Source organism: Octodon degus, unplaced genomic scaffold (assembly GCF_000260255.1).
Source record: "Octodon degus isolate 3935 unplaced genomic scaffold, OctDeg1.0 scaffold00045, whole genome shotgun sequence".
NCBI classification, from domain to species: domain Eukaryota; kingdom Metazoa; phylum Chordata; class Mammalia; order Rodentia; family Octodontidae; genus Octodon; species Octodon degus.
In genome coordinates this window covers 5,947,093-5,967,979 of record NW_004524621.1, presented here as the reverse complement: position 1 = coordinate 5,967,979, position 20,887 = coordinate 5,947,093, and the positions used below count along the sequence as shown (strand labels likewise).

At 50.6% G+C, this 20,887-nt stretch overlaps 1 protein-coding gene across 3 annotated transcripts in view; it reads left to right on the top strand.

The window, feature by feature from the left end:
- The window catches only part of Agpat3 (1-acylglycerol-3-phosphate O-acyltransferase 3), a 74,144-nt gene that overhangs the window by 9,563 nt on the left and 43,694 nt on the right, over positions 1 to 20,887 (top strand). For 2 of the 3 annotated variants that reach the window (XM_023715906.1, XM_023715907.1), the window contains exon 2: positions 10,272 to 10,332. The gene's annotated coding sequence lies outside the window, so the exon portion shown is untranslated. Of the gene's footprint in view, positions 1 to 10,271; positions 10,333 to 14,736; positions 14,796 to 20,887 lie in introns of those variants that run through there. The other variant, XM_023715908.1, reaches the window with a different exon arrangement.

Below are 20,887 nucleotides of genomic sequence, written 5' to 3'. Positions count from 1 at the left end.
GGTGTGCTAGGTGTGCCTTCTCCCTTTGAATCTCACCCCCATTCTGGAAATGTGCATTTCCAGAGGGTGGGATCCCATTGGCCACTCTGCCACCTCCTGCTTGGTGCTTGGTGCATTTTGGTTGCCAGCTATGTAATTTGGGTCCTGGCTCCTGTCTAGTGAGTCTGTCTGTGGCCTCCCATGAGGCTCAGCACAGAGCTCTGGGGTGAAGACAGGTTTGGCTTGTGGGGGTGAGCCTGCCTCAGTGAAGCATTGGTGACAGCTTGAGGACCGGTGCAGGCTCTGATGTGGACCTGGTGTATGAGGATGATGGCGCTGCCTCTGACGGCCCTGGTGTGGAGCAGCCTTGTAGAGGGCACCATGATCTCCAAGGGGGTGAGGCTCAGGCGGCTCCTTCCCCAGCTTGTCCCCAGCACGGGCTGTAGCTGGACAGGCACAGTTGCAGAATGCTCCTCAACTTAACTTTGGCTTCTTTGTCACTAGGAGCCACTACAACATACCATGCCCTGTACATGCTATGCCCGTGGTTGGAGATCTGTGTCTCCAAGGTAGAAATAAATGGAGAGGGAAGGTTGTGAGTGTGCAGTGTGTGGTGATGTCACTGAGAGGCCCTGCCATTGATTTGTCTGGGGCCATAAATCCAGTCTTCTGTCTTCTCCTTCACTGAGTCTGAGCCTGGGCCACTGCGAGCCTTTCCTCCATACCCTGGCTCCCAGAACCTGCCGGACCCTACCTCCTTTGTGCTGTATTCACTGTGATACCTGTGGCCCCTGCTTCTGGGACTGTTGGGCAGCATGACTCACCCTGTGTCCTCCACAGACCTGGTGCCTGTGTCATGACAGCACTGTGCCAAGTTCTGGGCCCACTTGGTGGGGCCACATTGTCAGGGGCTCCGATCTCAGAGGTACACCCCCCATGTGCCTCACCACTGTCCCAGTACAGGGGAGGCCCCTGAGGGGTTCCTGGGCTGGGAGGGCCCATCCTCAGGGCCCTGCAGAACACAGAAGGGGCCTGGCAGGGCCTGGTGCCCTGGCTCTGTATCTTATGGGCACTGGTTGTGGCTGTGCCCTGGGCTCTGAAAACTTCAAACTGCAGTCGAATCAGTGATGGGGTAAGTTTGTGTAAAGATATATTGGCCAGAAGTCAGTAAGGGGATGGTGCCAGGGTGGGCCTGCTGCCTCCCAGTGCCCAGGGTCCGTGACCAGGGGACAGCATTCTGAGCTGAAGCAAGCACAGTGTGTGGCAGTGTGCAAACTGCAGCAGCCAGGGTACCTCTGGGGCTGGTGGCTAGTGACAGAGTCTGTCTATCCTTTGAGGGGACAGTAGAGACAGTGGCAGGATATAAACACAAGAGCCCTTCTAAGGAAGAAGAGAAAGTTGAAAAGGAAATAAGAATCACTCTATCATTTTTGTTTTTGTTTGGTTTGGTTTGTGGTGCTGGGGATCGAACCCAGGGCCTGGTGCGCCTGGCAGGGGCTCTACCACTGAGCCAACCCAGTCGTATTGTGTCTTTCTGGAAAGGGTCATTTTCCCCTTCCAAATTTAATGGAAGAAAAAATATTGGAAGAATTTAATAACTTTATCATACTTTTTATTCTATACCTTGTGATTATATTGTATTTTTGGGAATGGGCCAGTTTTCTTTTTCAGTTAAACAATGCTCTGGCTGGCCAGATAGCACTGTAGTCCTGGTACTCTGGGAGGCTGAGGCAGGAGGATTGCAAGTTTGAGCCCAGCCGGGGCAACTGAATGACTTAGCCAGACCTTGTCTCACAAAGAAAAGCAGCTGGGGCTGTAGCTCAGTTTGAAGGCCATAAGTTCCACCCTCAGTGCTGAACAACAGCAGTGACAAGAAGACCAACAGCAGGCCCTGCAAAGCCGTAACCAGAGCTTTGGGATGCTGTGCCTCTCGGCTGTGGAAGAGCTGACCTTTAGACACAGGTCTGAAGCCAAAGGGTTTTTGAAGCTCTAAACATCTGAAATTCTCCAAGTGTCCATGGGAGAGGAGAGTGTTGGGTTGGGCTACTCCTGAGAAGGGACCAGACCTCAGCCTGCTGTCGCCACTGAGGCTCTGGGGCTGCTGAGCACCAGCCCAGGCAGCCCACAGCCGTCAGGGTGTCTCAGATGGAAGAGGGATTTTATTACGCTGATCATGTTAAAATGATAGCACTTTGGGTGTAGTGTTATTTGATTATTTCTGCCTGTTTTCTTGAGTACTGGGGGCAGGGGGCACCTCTCAGTGAGTCTCTGCTGGGAGCTCCATCCCAGCCTGTTTTGCCTCCCAACTCCAAAAACCTAAAGCTGCAACTGTAGTTTGTGTGTCGCCCCTGCCACGCCTGGGCTGGCAGAGTCTGAGCCACTTCCGCATAGGAGTCCTTGTAGCCATGGGAGTCCCACATCTGGGTCCCAGCTCCCTGCTGGGGCCACCATGGCTATGGATGGGGCTCATGCTGGGAACAGTGTAGGCAGAGAGGCAGGACTGATCCTGCATGTTCTGTGTTGTTGCTGATAAATGCTTGTGTGATGACCCTTGCACCATGTGGAAATGGATTGCGTAGGTTGCCTGCACAACCTGTAGGTCGTCAGACCTATTTTGTAGGTGGTCAGCATAATGTGTGTCCCCATCTGCAAACACCTGGGCACATCTCCAGTGGGCACCTCTATACTCTCAGCTGTAGCTGTGTGGCGGAGGCAGGGGATGGTGGCAGTCTGTCCTGTACTGGGCAGCTAGGGCAGCTCTGCCTCCCCCAGATGAGTGTTGTGCACTCTTTTATATTGGAGACGGTGTCTGCAGCCATACCAGTGTTGCTTTCCAGGGTGAGCCAGGTCTAGGGGACCAGCAGGGCACTCCGCTGTGCAGTGGCCCCTCTACCAGGGCCTGCATGGCTCTGGGGCCAGGGTCTTGTGTCTCTTGGGGCTATCAGTGCCATAGTCTGTGTTAGTGCTGGCTTTGTACCCCAGGATGCCATGCAAGAGGCAGTGCCCTGATCTGCTGGTTATCTCTGTTCTGGCTGGCCATGAGACAGCCCCAGTGCCATAGCCTTTCCCATGTCCCCTAGGTACTTGTGCCAGGCTCCTGGTCCCGAGATCAGACTGAATGCCAGGCCTCTGTGGTCTCTGCAGGGCTGTACTGGCCTGATACCACCTCTGAACCCACAGAAATGTCCTGGCTCACAGAAATGTAAGGGACAGACATTGGATTCTTGAGGTCTTGAGGCTGTGACACTAATGGCTGCTGTTTCTTGTCCCCTCCTGGCAGGATGCGAGCTTTGACCAGTGATGCTCCTGGCTCTAGGGATGCCATGACCTGTGAACAGGGGACTACTTGGGGGCTGAGGGCCTTGGAGGTCCCAGGCGGTGAGGCCAGGGCCATTGCCTCCTCAGAATAAGAAGTATGGCCGCAGGGCTAGGAGGTGAGATGGAGAGGTGTCTCCCACCATCCTGTGCCTCCCTGCACCCATTCCCCTCTCTACCATGATGGCTTCAGGCAGGGCCTGGGCACCCATAAGTAATCTGCTCTTGCTAAGTTTGCTACGTTTGCTTTAGGGGTTTGCATTTCTAAATTTGAATTTCTCCTTGGCTGGAGATGATAGCAGAGCCATCTCTGGGCCTCATTCCTGCTCATTGGACCACTGGCTCCCTGTGCTGCCCAAACCCTGTGCTTCCTGCTCCCTGGTGCCTGGTGTTGGGGACACCTGGCTGGTGGCCTGTGCTGTGTGGGGTTGGTGTCTGAGTTTGTCCTGTGTGAGTGGTATGGATGCAGCCCTGGCACACGTACTTGGTCCTTGGGGAGCAGTGTTTCTCAGCTCTGCCTGCTGTCCCCTCTGTCCTTGTCCCTGAGGACTGTGGCACCTGCTCCCTAGGCTAAGACCATGCTCTCCTGCTACCATCCCTCCACTGTCTCTACAGCACCTTCTCTGTGCACGGCCTCTGCAGCCGAGGCCTTCAGTCTCTTGCTGTAGGGGCTAGGTGTGAGCCTGGGTGACAGAGCCATTTGTATAGCAGCCACAGGGTATTTCCAGGACACTTGGGGATGATTCACTTGGGCTGTGCAGTGGTATTAGGGACCAACTGCTGGCTTCCAGTGTGCTGACTTTACTGTGGGTCTGAGGAAGATGCAGTCAGGACACTGAGGTGCGCAGCACTGGGGTCTGTGGGGGACTTGCACACATGCACCAAGAGGCAGACAGTCATATGCATGTGTGTGCAGATGCGCAGGTGCAAACATGCTAGGTACACAGAGGTGTGCAGACACAGATGCATAGACACTCAGACACAGAGACACGCAGGCACACATGTGTTAATGTACACGTCCACACTCAGGCTCTCGTTGTGCTATTATTTCAACTTCTCTGTACCCAATATTCAGTAAGAAAGTTGGAGAAAAAGTTTTGACATTTGTAAGCCTATAGTATTTATGCAGGTAGTGGTGTGCTGAGTTTGTCTCTCTACTCCAGTGATGGTGCCCCTGTTGGAGATTTCAGCGATAATGAACACATGTGCCGGAGGTTTGCCACATTTCTCTGCCCCCAGTCTGTGTGTGCCGTGGCTGGTATTCATGTAGCCCACCCTCTTGAGTGTCAGGCTAGACACCCGAGCTGGCTCACTCTTTGTATTTATGCAGCTCCCAGCTGCACTTTGTTTTTTGGTGCTAAGGACAGATGTGGGGCTAGACGTGCACGCGGGAGGCTGTACCCTGAGCTGTGGTCCTGGCCCTAACCTTTTTTTTCTTATTTCACACACATGTAAGTAGGCTACTTGGGACCATTTATTTATTCTTTTAACTCTAGATTTTCTGAGTGTGCATCCATGCCATCTGCGAGTTTGTGTTTTCCTTCTTCTGGGCATTTATTCCTTTTTCTCCCTTCCTTTGCTGGCTGGTGTCCCAAGAGCTTAGGGGCTGCAAGGGTACTGGCTGCAGGGAGCTTTCCTGAGTCACTGCTGAGCATGATGTTTGTCACAGGGTTCAGGTCTATAGTGTCCCAGAACTGTGTGCTGAGGGCTCAAGTCTATAGTGTTCCAGAACTGTGTGCTGAGAGCTGGTCCTGCTGGGGGTTCATATAAAGGTGGACTCAGGTGATGGGTGCCCTGCCAAGGGACCATGCAGCCTTCTTCCTTTTTGCTTTTGTGTCCTGGACACACCTTGGGCAGCCTCACTCCCTGCGCTGTGCTACTGATGCTGCAGGCCTGTGGGCAGCAGGGCCCCTGACTGTGCCCTGAGAGATCTGAAACCAAGAGCCAAGGTTCGGATGCTCTTGAATCTCAGTGTTTGTTGTGGCAGCAGGAGTGGCAGGTAGCACCATTAGGATGCTGTCTGTCATGTCCAGGAGTGTCCTCTGTGCCTCCTGTCATAGGAGCACACTACTTCCTTTGTTCCGGAACTCCCCTGCACCTTTGATCTGCCCTGACTGACCGTGGCTCCCTGGTGTGCATGTTGACTTGGCTCCAGGGAGCACGACAACAAGGAAGGCCAAACAGATGTGCTGACTTGAGAGAAAGTGGGTAGGGTCACAGGCAGGCAACACGCACAGGTCCAGCTTGGGTGTTGAGCACCAAATCAACAACGAAAGAGTACAGGGGCAAAATTTTGCCAAAATCATGTTACCAAATTTGTGAGTTAGCTGGGTGTGGTAGTGCACGCCTGTAATACCGACACTTAGGAGGCTGAGGCAGGAGGATCACTGGGTTACAAAGTGAACTCAAGGCCAACCTGAACTGTACAGTGAGACCCTATCTCAAAAAGACCCCTCCCCCCCCAAAAAAGGGGGAGTTTCTAAACAGTCAAGTACCAGGTGAGACTGTGATACTCAGCTTCTTTGAGTTCCTGAGCAGGTGCCGTATGTGGCTGCTCTGGGTCTCTGCTGGCAGACACAAAGCCGGCGTTCTTCTCCTTGGTTTCTTTGAACGGCTCTGGAAATCCTGAAACATCTCACCTTTAATGTCTTGTTGGATCTTTGTGTAAATCGCACTGAACTCGGGCGGTTTCCTTGTTTAGCAGCGGTGTTGGACTCCTGCTCAGGTTTTGCAGTTCTCATGGAGTCTGTTTTCATTGTGATTTCCCCCAGGGATTTCTCCTCTACCCTACTTTCAGGTTTTTTACTATAAAATTGTCACAGTGCCCGCTGTGTCCTTGTAGCCTGTGGGCTGTCCCTGCTCCTGACACGTGTTTGTGCCTCTGTGCCTCTCTCTTTATCTTGCTCTCTTGTGACAAAATATTGTTGGTTTTATTGATCTTTTCTCAGAACCAGCTTTGGGGCCTTTCCTGTGTTTTGTGTTTCATTAATTTCTGACTTTAAAATGATTTCCTCCCTGCATGTTAAATTTATTTTTTGCTTTCATTTTTCTTTGAGGCAGGATCTCACTCCATACCCCAGGGTGGCCTGGAACTCATGGCAATCCTCCTGTCTCCGCCTCCTGAGTGCTGGGTTACAGGCATGTGCCATCATGCCTGACACTTTTGTAACTTTTTGAGATATATTTTGTGTCTTCTGTTTCAGCCTTTTAAGTCTTTAATGTGCTCTGAGTCATTCCCTTTAAGAGCTGATTTGGCTGAAGCTGTAAGCTATGATATGAAATATTTTTGTTACTATTCAATTCACATATTAGATTTTGACTTAATGTTTGATGGCTAGATTTTGCAGATCCTTTTTTTGTTCTTTCCAGTTTTCACAATTGGGTTTGGAGACCCGCTGTCTGCCTAGTGTCCACGTCTTGACCTCCCTGAGATTTGCTGGTGGCAGATGTTCTCAGCCCAGCCTCCCGTCTTTGGTGGAATGGCAGGCACTGCAGATCCTTGTGTTTTTCGTGTCACTGTGCTCACAGAGTGGGAGCTGCCAGCTGTAGGATTACAAGCTGGTGGCCATGTCCTTTCTGCCACTCACAGCAGCGTCCTGGCCCATGTAGCGGGCCCTGTCAGGCTCCTCCCTGAGGAGGAAGGTGATCAGCCTATTTGCTCTGTCTGCTTTTATGATCAAAGTTTGAAACTCTTTGATTCAAGGGACATCATCAGGGCGGTGGAAGACACAGGACAGGAGATCACAGAGATGCTGGAATGGATTTAGAGCTTACTGCAAGGATTCAGAGCCTTGTGCTGTTGGTGACAAATATCCGGTGATGCCCAGGCCTGTGGGGCCCATGGATGGGTCAGGTGCTGGGTGGCCCACCTGAGCAGTCGCCGTCCTCCCCAGTGCCTCACAGTTCTCTGTGTGGCTGCTTCTGATTGGAGGAGGTACTGGTGCCCCATCGACTCAGGTCTGCATTCTGGGTTAACGTGATGAACAGGTCGCCTGTTGCTGCCTCCTGCATAGAGATGTGCATCCGGTGAGAGCTCTTATGGAGAGCAGAAAGAAGGGGCTGGAGGTCTGGTGGGTCCAGCCTGGGGCACCTCACAAGGGACCCCAGTAGGCCCAGCCAGAAGCCGGTTTCAGCTCAGTGAAAGCTGGACTTCACAGTACATCATTCCTGCCTGACTTTACCACCTGCCTTCAGGAAGCCACGCTCAAAGTCGCTGTGCTATGGGGTTCAGTACCCATATGCCATGCTGTCTTACTTTTTTCCACTGCTAAGACAAAATACCTGACACCCAAATTAAAGAGGGAAAGGTTTATTTAGCTCACAGTTTGTGGAGATTTTAGTCAACAGCAGCTGGCCTCAGGGTGGCGTGACACAGGTGCCGCAGTCCAAGGCCACAGAAGACAGCAAAAACAACAAGAGTAAAAAGTAGGGCAGAACAAGCCTGTTTTCTTCCCTTATATTGTATGCCCGCTGCCGGCCCTGAGTGGGGTGGTCCTTTACACCCACACCGTCTCTATTTTTTTCTGTTCCACAGCTCTAGGATGTTTACAAAGTAATCTCTCTGGCTCCCTGCTGAGTCACTTAGTTAACCTTCCAAACTTCTCAAGTTGACACAGTGAGCAACACCCTAGAGTAAGGACATATCCTCTTCACCCCAGGACATAGAACTGCCAAGTTACTTAGTTAAACTTTTAGATTTTAAGTTGACACAGTGTACTAACCATATTACTTGTGCTTCACACCTGGGCAGTGCTGGCTGCAGGACAGTGGAGCCCGAGGAGCTGGAGTTGGTGTAGAGGGAAGCAAGAGCCTCAAAGAAAGTGCTCTGGGCTGAGGAGTGGCACCAGGGCCATGGGGTAGGCATGGTAGGGCAGGCAAGACATTGCTTGGTTTACACAGGGAATAGCTGTGTCTTCGGGGGAGGGACACACAGCTCCCCTGAACTACAGCCTCAGCCCAAGAGCCAAGCTATGTGGGAGTCCCCTCACAGAGCATAGCCACAAGTCTGGAAGGAACCAAGCTACTGCCCAGCAGAGCCCCAAGGCATCCTGTTGAGGGTCTGCCGCCAGCCTAGTTCCCAGTGCCAGGACCTCAGGGCCCAGCAGCGACCGAAGATGACTTCTGTACCATTCGCTCAGAGGAGAACAGGCTGTTGTCAGAGAAAGACCTCAGTGAAGCCACATCTGTCCACATGGAAGAGTTATCAGACAACTAGAGGTGGTGGTGCTTGCCTGTCATCCAGGCACTTGGGAGGATGAGGCAGGAGGGTTTCTGTGAATAAGAGACCTTGTCTTAAAACAAAAAACTAGCGTACAAGAATGTTTAGTGGATCATGCATTTATGTTCTTTTGTTCAATAGGGAAAATGTGAACAAAATTAAGAGAAATAACAGATACACAAAAGAATTCAGATAAGTCTAGAGATGGGAGACACACTGGATGGGACTGACAGACATAGGAAAAGTTGGCTGTGTTAGCTCTTCTGTGACACAGGCTCAGGATGTTTACAAAGTTGCCCAAGAACAGCAGCTGAGAGGAAAAGTTTTTGCTCTGGCTCATGGTCCCAAAGGCCTTGTTCTATGGTTGGTAGCTGAGGTGGCATCATAGCAGAGGTGTGGGAAGCAGGGACAGGGCCCAGAGGGAAGGAGCAGGAGGAGCGCAGTGCTCAGGTTCCATGCCCCATGGCCTGCTTTCTGCCAGGCCCACTCCTGCCCCATCTCCATCCACAGCAGCTACTGAGAGGTCAGAGCCCTCCTGCCCCAGATGTCCCTCAAAGCCCACCAACTAGGCCCTGCACCTGGCCTCTGGGGCATTTAATATAGAAACCAAACCACACTGTGAAGTGACTCTCAGAGTAGGAAGACAGGAAGCTGCAGGGCCTTGGGGAGACCACACTGTGTGGCCAAAGCCTGGGGCTGCTCTCTGGAGAAGAGCTAGTGCCTGTGAGGGAAATGCAGTGGTTGATATTTTTCTAGGTGTTGCAAAAACTCACCTCCATGAAACAGCAAGCGCTGAGCTGAAGCACAAGGAGAAGTACCAGGTGTCCATGGTAGAAGCAGCCAGAGGCAAAAGCCTGTTACACAGGGAGGAGCAAAGGTACAAAAGAAAACCTACAATGGTTCCAAATCCTGAGCATGACTTGACACCAGTTTGCAAAGAGAAGCCTGCCTCTCTGCATTAAGTGTGACCAGATCCCGGCCATGGACCTGCACTGGGGCAGACGCTATCAGGCTCATGGAGGGGATCGCGTGGGGCCTGCCCCACTCAATGCCACTGTCTAAGAAAGTGCTGAGCAGCTGGCTGGAAGCCTGGGTGTTGCTTCTCATGGTTGTCATAGCCAGCTGCAGGGCTCCTAGCCAGAGCTCCTCCCCAAAGCCACTGCCTGCAGGCTCAGCTTCTACACATGAACGCTCTGTGCACTGTTACTTGGCTTTAACAGCAGGACAAATTGTGATGCACACCACCATATAGGAGAGCTGTGGGCCGATGCTCTGCGAGGGGAGCAGGCACAGAAAGACCAGCCTGGGGTCCTTGAATAGCCAGAGGCAGGGAAGGGAGGGACGAGGAGTCTGTGCTGGGGGCCTGATTTCCATCAGGGAAGAGAGGAACTTCCGGAGGGCGTGGGTGCCAGCTGTACAGGAGGTGTGCACGCTGTGGAGACCCCATTGTGCTCCTAGCGTGGCTCAGGGGTGCTTCCTGCTATTTAAAACCCACGAGCGCGGTGCTCAGCTTTGTGCACTTGGCTTTCTCTCTTGGCCACCTTGTCCAGCGTAGAATAGCCCCAGAAAATTTTGATGGGCCATGAAACTGGCATTCGCTTCAGTTAGTGGCTCTCCTCTCACTGGGAAGGGAAAGTGGAGGCGTGACTCAGTTTCCCTGGCATTTGGCCTCCTCAGTATTCAGGGTCCTGCTCCCAGCTGGTTCCATGGGCATCTTCCTGTCTGTGGACACAGCTCATGATTGTGTCTCTCCTTCCAGGCCCTTCCAGTCGGACACCTCTGAGGACAGCTGGTGCCCACCCTGCTGATCCTGTGCCTTGGTGAGTGAGGTGTGCGTTGGTGTCACACGTGTATCTGAGTTTCCTGTTGCAGACCATGTATGGGTGGCCTGGGAGCGTCCTCTCCTGTAGAGAGCCCAGAGGCACTGGTGGTTCTGGCACTGATGGATCCTGGGTCGTACTGGCTGAAGGACAGAGCCTGCAGCACTAAGGGCCTCCTGGGCGGGTCTGTCCATGCTCTGGTGGGCCTTCCTTTGGGTTAGTGCTGTTAGGTTTTTTGCGTGCTTGGCAGAGAAATGGAAGTGAAAGAAAAGGGTAGAAAAGGTCTTTATAGCCATTGACAGGACACTGAGAGGTTAGGACCCATGGCAGGGAGATGGCGGAGCCTCTGACCTGAGTCAGAAATGCTGAGACTTTGTAGACTTTTGCTAGCAGTGGAGCTTGAGTGACACGGGTTCAGTGTTACACAAGGAGCTGATTGGAGGCTCCCTTCTGTGCATGGGAAAGGTAAGAGGAAGTTGTATCCAGGGCTGGAGTGGGGAAGAAAGAGGAAATGGTCATTGGGAAGATAAGTTGTTTTGGGAATTCGGCCATGTTGAGTCAGGGCCATGATAATTTAACAGTTTGTATGTGGGCCGGAACCTATCAAGTGTCTTGTCCCCATCTGTGACTGCTGTTGTGAGGGCTCAAGCCAAGGGAGCCAGGCCCAGGCCTGGGGCCTTCAGCCTTCCTTCTTGGACCAGAGAGACCTCTGCCCAGCCACTGCGGGCTTAGCCTGGGTCCATAACCCTGTGGGCCCAGTTGTGACCAGGGAATGCTTGGGACTGCGGTTGGAGCAACAGGCATGGCCAGGGTTGCTTGCCTCCTCTTTCCCCCCACTTGTCTGGTTTGCAGTTGTGGCTGGCAGTCCTTGCTGTCATGTGACTGTGGCCCAAGCACTGAGATGAGATGCCTCCTGCCTCCTTTGTTTCCAAACCAGAAGGACTTGTTGAGTGTTACTTTGGTGTTACTTTATTATGGCTGCTTATTTCGTGACTGGTGCTGTATGGTTCTTGGCTGCTTGGCACACTGGGCAGCCGACCCCCAGCATTCACAGCCAGTACCTTTTGCTGCCCTCTCCTCTTTGATAAAGTTGCTGTGGTTTTTCAGTTGCCTGAGCTATTGCTATGCTATTGGGAGCAGGACACATTGTGTCCTTTTTTTTTTTTTTTAATGGAAGATGAATAATTGTGTTTATTAAGGGATATGAAAGTAAGAGTGAATTTTCTTTTTTTTATTTATTTATATTTTAATTGTTTTTTCCCATAATTTTATTGATAAACAAATATCAATGAGACAGTTTCAAATCAAATTGGTAGGACAGTTTCAATAATTAACACATTGCATACATTCTTCCTAGTGGTTAATTGTTGTACAATATGTGGACATGATATCCTATTTACAAACACCATTAGAACAAATCACTCTATTCATTAAGAGAATGTAACTATATATCTATCCTAACCATTTTGAATACACAGATACAAAATGGACATTCATCTGTATACTTTTTTTTTTTTGTTAAGTTCTGTTATTTGAATATTATAGTTGTGTAAACTCAGCAAAATATTCCAAAAGAGTCCAGTTGCCCATAATAGTATTGGGTCTTCCGCTTCACTGGCAGTGTCAGAAATTGTTGACCTGAGTCCCCTACAGCTCAACATAACAGCATGGCTTCACTTCTTATATTTCGTTTTTATACTTTTCTGCTGGATGGTTAAGACCAAGGTAAAGCAGGACCTATGCAACAAGAGTTGTAGCTTTTGGGTCTGATAAGGTCAGTCTTAATGTCCAGCTCACAGCTAAGCTGTTTCTTTTGATTTATTTATTTATTTTTCCAGAACCGGGGATTGAACTCAGGCCCTTGCGCTTGCCAGGGAAGCGCTTATTCTGCTGAGCCATCTCCCAGCCCCAATTTTTTTTTTTTTTTTATTGCAGAACCAGGGATTGAACTCAGGCCCTTGCGCTTGCCAGGCAAGTGCTTATTCTACTAAGCCATTTCCCTGGCCCTTCTTTTGATTTAAATAATGACCACCCTCTGGACTTAGGGACAGGGTGAGGCCATGAAGTGGCCAGCATGTCAGTGGGGGCCCATGGCTAACAGTGTGGGGGACAAAAGCCCCTGTCAGGCTGGCAGGGACAATCAGAAGCCAGAGGAGCTCTGCAGGAAGCTGAGCCTGGAGAGGACCAGGATGCTGGGCAGGTTGTTCCTCCTTTCCAGGGACAGAGACTCAAGCTTCTGCCCCAAGTGAGGACTAGGAAGGCGCAGGAAAATCAGTGGGCTGGGTTCTTGCTAGGTCTTTCGAGCTTGGTGGAGGTGGCATCTAAGAGACTAACTCGCTGAGCACCAATGGGGCAACTCCTGGTCAAACCTGCACAACTGTGCACTTTTCCTGGGCCTCATGCCTGCTAGTGTGCTGTTACTAGCTGCACCCTAGCCCCAACTCAGCACTATGAAATTTTTGTTTCTGGCTTGAGCCCATGCCTCCTAAAGGCCTCCCAGGTAGAACCCCTGGAAGAGGTGTGCTCTTCAGGGCCCCGGGAACGCTCCCAGCAGGAAGGGCTGACCTGAAATTCTGAACCTACATTGGGCAGAGGGACAGTGAGTGACCCTCTCAGAGGGTGTGACCGGTTAGCAGTGACTGTAGCTCTCGGGGTCTTAGACAATGGAACCATGAGCATCAGGTCCCTGTTCCTGGGCTTTACCTTGGTGCTCCTGAGCTCCCTTTTGCTGTCGCTGGGACCCATTCAGGGTGAGCTTTGGAGTGTGTGGCTACCCTGCTGAGGAACAGTGGTGCTCATGCCTCACCTGATCTGTGTGTGGCTTTGCCGTGATCTTTCTGGATTTCTCGTGAGGTGACTTGAAGTCCCTAAAGCAGTCTCTTCCCTGTGGCATCTGAGCCACACTTTTTAATGTGTTCAGTTCACAGTCTTGTCTCTTTCCTGTGCTGCTGTTCCTTGGGAGCCTGGCTTGTGAACTTCCTATCACCTGTGGCTCCCTGAGAACCTGGGGGTGGACATTGTCCCCTGCAGCAGGTTACATTGATGAGGTGGCCACAGTGAGGTCAGGACAGGTCAGTCCCGGCTCTCAGGATCCACCTGGAACTAGTGAATGGGAGGCGGATCCAGGGCTTTGGGTGTCTGCATCAGGCTCCCAGGCCCACCAGGGCTGCTGCTGGGGCCAACACGGCCAGTTGCCTTGGGAGACCCAGGGCTCTCTGGGTGGCAGTGCAGCTGGTGAAGTGTTGGTGCTTTGTGAGCAGCATGGGAAGCTACTTTGCTGGTGAGAGGGACCCACAAGACTGACATGCACCCCTGGCGTGGGTCGTGGGTGCTGGATCAGATGCTTCTAGCCTTCACCTGAACTACAGGAGTTTAGTCTCAGACAGCAGCCAATTATCTCTGCCCAACTGGCCCTTTACCTTCATGAGAGGTGGCAGCAGAGGGTGACCTGTGCCCAAAGGAGGGAAACGAGCTACAACTCTCAGCAGCACCCCTGGGTCTCCCCAGCCCCAGAAGGGCCTGGGCCTGGAGGGAGGCTAGGCCTTTCCTCTATAGCAGGAGCAGGTGATGTGGCACAGAGGGCAGCTGGGCCATGGTGCAAGACCCGAACTTTGTACCCTCTTTGCACGCTGAAGGAGATATAGGGAGCAGCCCAGAGCTCTGACTCTGCCCAGCCATACTGCATCTGACTGCTGCAGGGGGGAAAGGTTGTACTCAGCTTAACATACAATCAAGTCAGTTTTTTCCTAGTATTTAAATTTTATTTAGAGAAGTAATTTATGATTGTAAAGTCAAACATAGAGCCAGATAATTAAAAGGCATTGTTAACTGCATGCAGAGCCTAAAAGTGGTTGTATTGATTCTTCAGAGTCATGAAGACATAGGAGAGTGTATCGGCTCACGCAAGTGTGCTTAGCTCCCCAGAGCGTCTCTGTGTTCCATTCCTTGTGTGCCTTGACTTTAAGGTGCCCCAGGTACTTTCCTGTATGCACAGACTCATTTGAAAATACTGTCCCTTGCATATACATCCTAAAGTACATGCACGTGCCAGGTGAGAAATTCTTGTATGATGATTTCCATGCACAGTTCTGTGGCTACTGGTCCGTCAGAACCAGATTAGATTCTGCGATGTGACATGGGGTGTGTCGGGTAGTGAAGAATGGCAGACCCTGTGCCATCTTGGGGTGGCCAGGTCAGTTGCTGCCTATGCAGGTCATGCAGCTGACACAGCCCTAACTGTCCAGCTGGCCTGCTGCCTGCTGCGGTGGAAGGTGGACTTTGTCCCCTTCATGGTGTGGAGCCAGCTCTTCACTCTATCTTGGCCAGCACTGTTTGCAGGGCTCTGAAGTGACGAGGAATGTCCAGGTAGACAGCAGTGGGACCAGGAGCATCTGCTTTTGGGACAGTTGGTGCTGTGCTCTTCCTGGTTGAACACCAAGAAAGGACTGTGTACATAGTCTACGGTGAGTGTAGTACTTGGGTAATGATCCTTCAGCAGTGCCACTGGTCTCTGCCCTCCACAGCCCAGGCCCAGGGACAGGTGGGTGGTGGTCTCCATGCAGCTGTGCTTGCGTATGCAGCTGCTTCATGTGTTGTCCTGTGTATCATGTCCCCACTGTCACCTGCACTGCTTTTTCCCTTGCTGAAGATAGCAGAGAGGTGCAGGCTGCTCTGGGCACTGGGCTTTGGGCACCGTAGTGCCTGGCAACACTGCCTGCTCTTTATCCAGAGGCCCCGACAGCAGAGACCGGTGGCTGCAGGGGTGGCAGAGGGAAGCATCTTGTTCATCCTCACAGCCCCAGCCCTGTGTTCCCTCTCAGCCACTTGCTGGAAGCCTCTGCAAAACTGGGGTCTGAGTTGTGTAGTCCATCTGCAGGCCACTGCTGGTCAGTGCTGCCCCCATGTTCTCATCCTGACATTCAGGGTGGAATTAGTTCCTCCCCTAGCACAGGCTGGCTTTCACTGTCCCCATACCCAGCCTTGAGGACTTCCCAGGGTTTCTCTAAAATGGCATGTGTATGCAGGTGGTGAATGCTTACTTTCTTCTCTCTGCGGAGACAGGGCCTCCTGTGCCGCCCCGCCAGCCCTGAGTTACGGGGCTCCCACGGTTCTCAGCCTCCCGAGTGGGTGGGAGGACAGGCACATGTTTCAGTGCCCAGCTGCCCCTCTTTCTGCAGGTGTGTCCAGCATAGTTGCTGTGGTGACACTTGAGGCAGAAGCCTCCACCTGCTGTCCCACATAGATGGAGGGCCTCAAACCTCAGTGCTGCTTTCCCTAAACCTAACGAAACAAGCCGTTTCTCCTTCCTGCTCTTATGGTCAATAGTCTCATTCATTTTCTTATTTTAAATAAAAGTTTACTTTTAAGTATTATTGTTTATAAGACTAGGAGTGAACTGAACCTGGGATGTGATCGGATTGCAGGGGTGATAATGTCTGAGTGTTTTACTGACATAATTGGATGGCGGTGTGAGTCTGTGAGTCAGCACATGAGAGGCGTATATTTCAGAAAAAAAGAAACTGTGATCTTGCTTTTATTGTGTTTGTCTGGCAGCCTCCTTGGGCTGGGCCAGTTCAGATCACGGCTCTTGGTTTGTTTGTATGCAGCTGAGGCTCAAACCTTGCATGGTGTGTCCTGAGAACACCCTGGATTCTGCAAAGGGTTTACCTTGAGGTCCCTGAGGCTAGGGTGTCTCTCCAGGGAGTAGAGCCTGACGCTGGAGCAGAGATTGTGACACTCAACATAGCTGTAGAGTGGGTATCACTTTAGGCAGAAGTGTGTAATGAAGATGTTTTAAATTGACCCCTAGTAATACTGATTGAGTTTTTTTCTTTTTTTTCTGATTGAGTTTTAAAAGCTAAAATAAATCTATATAGACATCAAAACAAAAATTGACCCCTGTTTTCTTCCTTCCTTCCTCTTCTTGGCTTTTTTTTTTGTGGGGGGAGGAATGGTCTACAGGATCTTCAGGGTCTTACTACTAGATCGTACTCATAGAGATCCGCCTGTTTACAGCCTCCCAAGAGCTGGGATTACAGGTGTGTGCCACCATACCAGTCTCAATTGCTGTCTCAGCATACCCTGGGGGTGGGGCCGGCATGGCAGGCCCTGGGATTGAACCCCCAGCTCCTGTGTCTGTGTGCAGGTGCTTTAATCCGCTGAGCTGTTTGGCCGGCCAAAAAAAATTGAGCAGGATTTTTTTTTTTTTTTTTTGGCTGGCTCAGGCTGCCTTAAGGGTGGGTCTGGTAAGGCATATGGAGCTGGGGATCAAACTGTGGTATCCCGCACCTGACTGCGTTTGCATGAGCAGGCACTTAAACAACTGAGTTAACCGGCAGGCCTCCGTCTTTTTGGCTCTTTGAGACAGGGTCTTGCTATGTAATTTAGGCTGGCATTCAACTTGTGGCAGTCCTGCTACCTTGACTTCCCTGATGTGAGATTACAGGAGTATGCTGGCCTGTTTTCTTGAGTCCTATTATTGGGAAATGGGGGTCAAGCTTGTTCAAACATCTGTCTAGCATTCTTGTTATAGATGTCATGAACCATGCTAGCAGATTTTGTTGTGCTGTGTCATTCTAGTATCCATGGAGTAAACCTCTGTCACTCTGTGTTGGCTTTTTTTTTTTTTTTTTTTTTTTTTTTTTTTTTTTCCCAGAACTGGGGATTGAACTCAGGCCCCTGTGCTTGCCAGGCAAGCACTTATTCTACTGAGCTATCTCGCCAGCCCCTGGCTTTTGTTTTTGTTTTGTGTTTTTGTTTTTATTTGTTTGCTCTTTAAAATTTGAGACAAGGTCTTGATAAATTGCTAAATCTTCCCAGAGTGCTGGTATGTACTACCACACCTGCTCAGGTGCCGAGGTTTTATGGCTTTGGGAGGCACTGCGAGGTTTTATGGCTTTGGGAGGCACTGCTTCTTCATTCTAAGTCAGATGTAACTCTATTTCTCTCAGTCTGTGATAGTTCAGGTTCTTCACAGGAATGGCACAAGTTGGCAAATACCTGGAAACAATTTATTATTAACTAGTGTAAACCTTGGGCCCACCAAGAAAAACCGTGTAGTACATCTTTAATGAGATCAAAGGAGAAACAGCAGCAACAATTAACTCTACAGCTCTGATCAGTCCCTGACCCACAAAAAGAGGTTTAAGACTGTAATATGTGGCTTTTGAAGTGACCTCAGAGGACCCAGTTAAGAGAGGGACTGTGACCTATTACTCAACGAGTTGGAGGAAGAAACAAAGCAGGAGTTGTAGAAGAACTGGAAGTAATCAAGTCATAGCAGCATTGGAAATACAGAATCTTCCAGCAAGGTGATTACCAGCTATTTTGGAAAATTAATGTTTTTTTTTTTTGAAATTTATTTATTTATTTATTTGTTTGTTTATTTATTTATTTATTTATTTATTTATTTTTGCAGTACCAGGGATTGAACTCAGGACCCTGCGCTTGCCAGGCAAGTGCTTATTCTATTGAGCTATCTCCCTAGGCCCCTTTTTTTGAAAATTAATGTTTATAGACATTTTTTCTTCCCTAAGAAGAAAATAGTAATATAGAAAATCAGATTTTTAGCATTATCCCTAGGATCTAAGAGAATCATCTGCCTGGAACTAACTCTCCAAAGCCTAAATCTTAAAAACATCTTCATGTGGTGAGAATCTTAGTATTTTAAATTAAAAGGCTGGTGTGGGGGCTGGAGAGATAGCTTAGTGGCATAAGTACCTTCCTGGCAAGCACAAGGTCCCAAGTTCAATCCCGGTACTGCATGTTGTGTGGGCCCTGAAACCAGGTGTGGTGGCACTCGCCTGTAATCCCAGCACTGGGAAGGCTGAGATAGAAGGATCACTACAAGTCTAAACTGCATAGGATAACCCTGTATCAAAACAAAGCCCTAAAGCTGATGCCACCTTGAATAACAATAGCAAATAGCAAATCAAATTCATATCAGTCAGCCTTGGGTCTCCTGGGTGTGAAGAACTACCTGAGTTCCCTCCTTGGGAAGGTGCACAGGATGCCCTGTTGCATTGTAATCTCACCAGGTGTCCACGGGGGTGGCTGCCTGACTGGCCAGCAGCTCTGGGCAGGAAATCAGGGTGTCTGAAAGTCAACACTGTAAGCCTCTTGTCACCACCAAGTGGCCTGGTCTCTGTCATCTATAGTCAGCCAGTGAGCCTGTGGACAACACAATCCTGGAGGGCTGGCCAGGCCAGGACTTTGTCATTACTGCCGAGGAAGCACCTTCATGGCAGTTCCCACTGTGGCAGCCTTTCACCTTTTGGGTAGTCTACAGCCTTCTGTTGCAGTCCTCAGCCCACAGTGGCTCTCAGTTCTGGCTGCAAGTCCTAGGCTCCCCACAGCCGTGCCCATCCATGGACACGGGCCCCACCCCCAATGACCACAGCAGGCCTAAGGAAGCACTGTTGCCTCCAGTGTATGTGGCATCGTCCTGCCTTGCTCTGCCCTGATGACCCTGCTGGCTTGCCCAAGTCTCTTCTCCTCAAGGCCCACATATTTTCACCTTAATTTTGTGATTTTCCCAGCTGACCATGGAAATAGGCCAGTGGGCACAGTGGTAATCAGCTAAGCCATCCTGTATGTCCAGGAAGCAGCTGGTAGGCCTTTAGCATGGTGAAACACAGGTGCGGCTGGTGTTGGTCCCTATGCAGCCCAGGCTAGAGCCTGTAATGAGTGGTGCAGGCTCGGTGTGCTGCTCCATGTCCTCCATGCCCCCTGCCCCTCCAGCTTGGTCTGCACAGCACTGTTGGTCTGTGCTCAATGGCTGGTGCTTGCCACTTTGCTCTGTTTGTTTCCTTTCATTGCTATGAGAGTTTCCTTGGCAGCCCCAGTTGCTGGCGTCTGCATGGTGTTCCCTTATGTGATTTGGAGGTTCATGCTTATAGCGTCTGTGTGCTGATGCCCCAAATGGTCAGTTCTTCAGATTGGTGAGGCCCTGGAACAACTGCCAACACGGCGAGCGTGGCGTTTTCATCCTTTGCTTCTGGCCGATGCCTTATGGAAGCTCCACATGGTGCTGCTGCTGTGGCCACTGCCTGCAGAGCCCTGGGTCACCCAATCTGCCTGCTTTTCAATTTTTCAAAAAGCAGTTGGCACCTGTATTCCTGAATAAGAAGCTGTGTGTTTTCAACTTGTTCTCTTAAATGCTTACACTGAACTCAATGGCCTTTTGTGTGTGTGTATGTGTGTGTATGTGTGTGTGTGTGTGTGTTACTGGGGAATTGAGCTCCGGACTTTGCGCTTGCCAAGCATGTTGCTTATGCTGCTGAGCTATCTCCCCAGCCCTGTTTGTTTGTTTTGGATTTTGAGACCCGATCTTCTGTGTAGCTTGGGCTGGTCTTGAACTCATTATGGAGCCCAAACTGGCCTGCAATTCATAGTGATCCTCCTGCCTCAAGCTCCCAAGTGCTGGGGTTCCAGATGTGTGTCACCATGCCCAGCAGGACCTTTGGTTTGTGTTAGATCTTTTGTGCTCAGCTGCAGGTGTGCATGTGTATACCTGTGTATATTCTGTGTACATAGGTACTCACCCTCTCTCCCCTCTGGAGGAGATCTATTCATGCTGAGAGGTGGTTTTAATTCCACAGCCTGTGGGGAGAAGTGGCGGCTGCACACTGGGTGCAGGCTGGGGCCACCGCTCAGCACCACAGGCGCAGGGTGGTTATGCAGGGGGAGAGCCACACTGAGAATCCCCGTGGAGCAGAATTGTAGAAATAGTTACAGTGAAAAGCAGCGATAAGCCATGTGTGTTATCATGAATAATGTTTTGATAAAGAATAAGCATTTTCCTGTCCCTGAAATGAAGTGCTGGATATCTTGATTCAAGAAAGCTCATCTACCTAGTTGACCTGGCCAAAAGCTTGGAGGCAGGGACACCCTGGGGCTGGTGGTGATCAAGCAGAGCCCCTCACTGCACAGCAGTCAAGAAGCAGGGGCAGGTGAGAGGAGGCAGGGACTCCTGGGGAGCTCCCCACGAGGCAGGGCTCCCCAGCCCAGTCCTCACTAAGGCCCTTTGCAGGCGCATCGCTGCCCAGCCCCTCCCCTTTCTCCATTTCCAAGTCTCTGTGGGACCCATGGAACCTGGGCACTCCTGCTTCAGGTCCTTTCAGGTCCACCACTGCGTTGCCTGTTCATGCACACATCAGACGCAGCCTGAGTGGCCCAGGCCTGTGGCATGGGTCTGGCCCTGTCCTTGCGCTGCTTGTGCTCAGGCCTCCTCCTCCCTCTCCTGGCTGAGCCCTGGCCTCGGTGTTCATGAAGTCCCTTCTTGCTTTGAGCTCTAGGGAAGCCAAGGTGGCCCATTACTCTTGTGAAAGCAGGTGTCATTAGTGATCTCTTAGTGACTCTGATAGACATTTTAATTCCATAAAATAGATCTTTCCTTTCTATGAAATAAATGTTTAGGCTTTCTCTTTTTGATGGACATATTTTATAATTTTTCTTTTAGAAAATTATTCATTTTATCTTTTTCAAATTTTTAAATGCTTATATACTTTTGAGCAGCCACTATTCTTTTATTTTCTATACTTTTTTCTTATTTTTA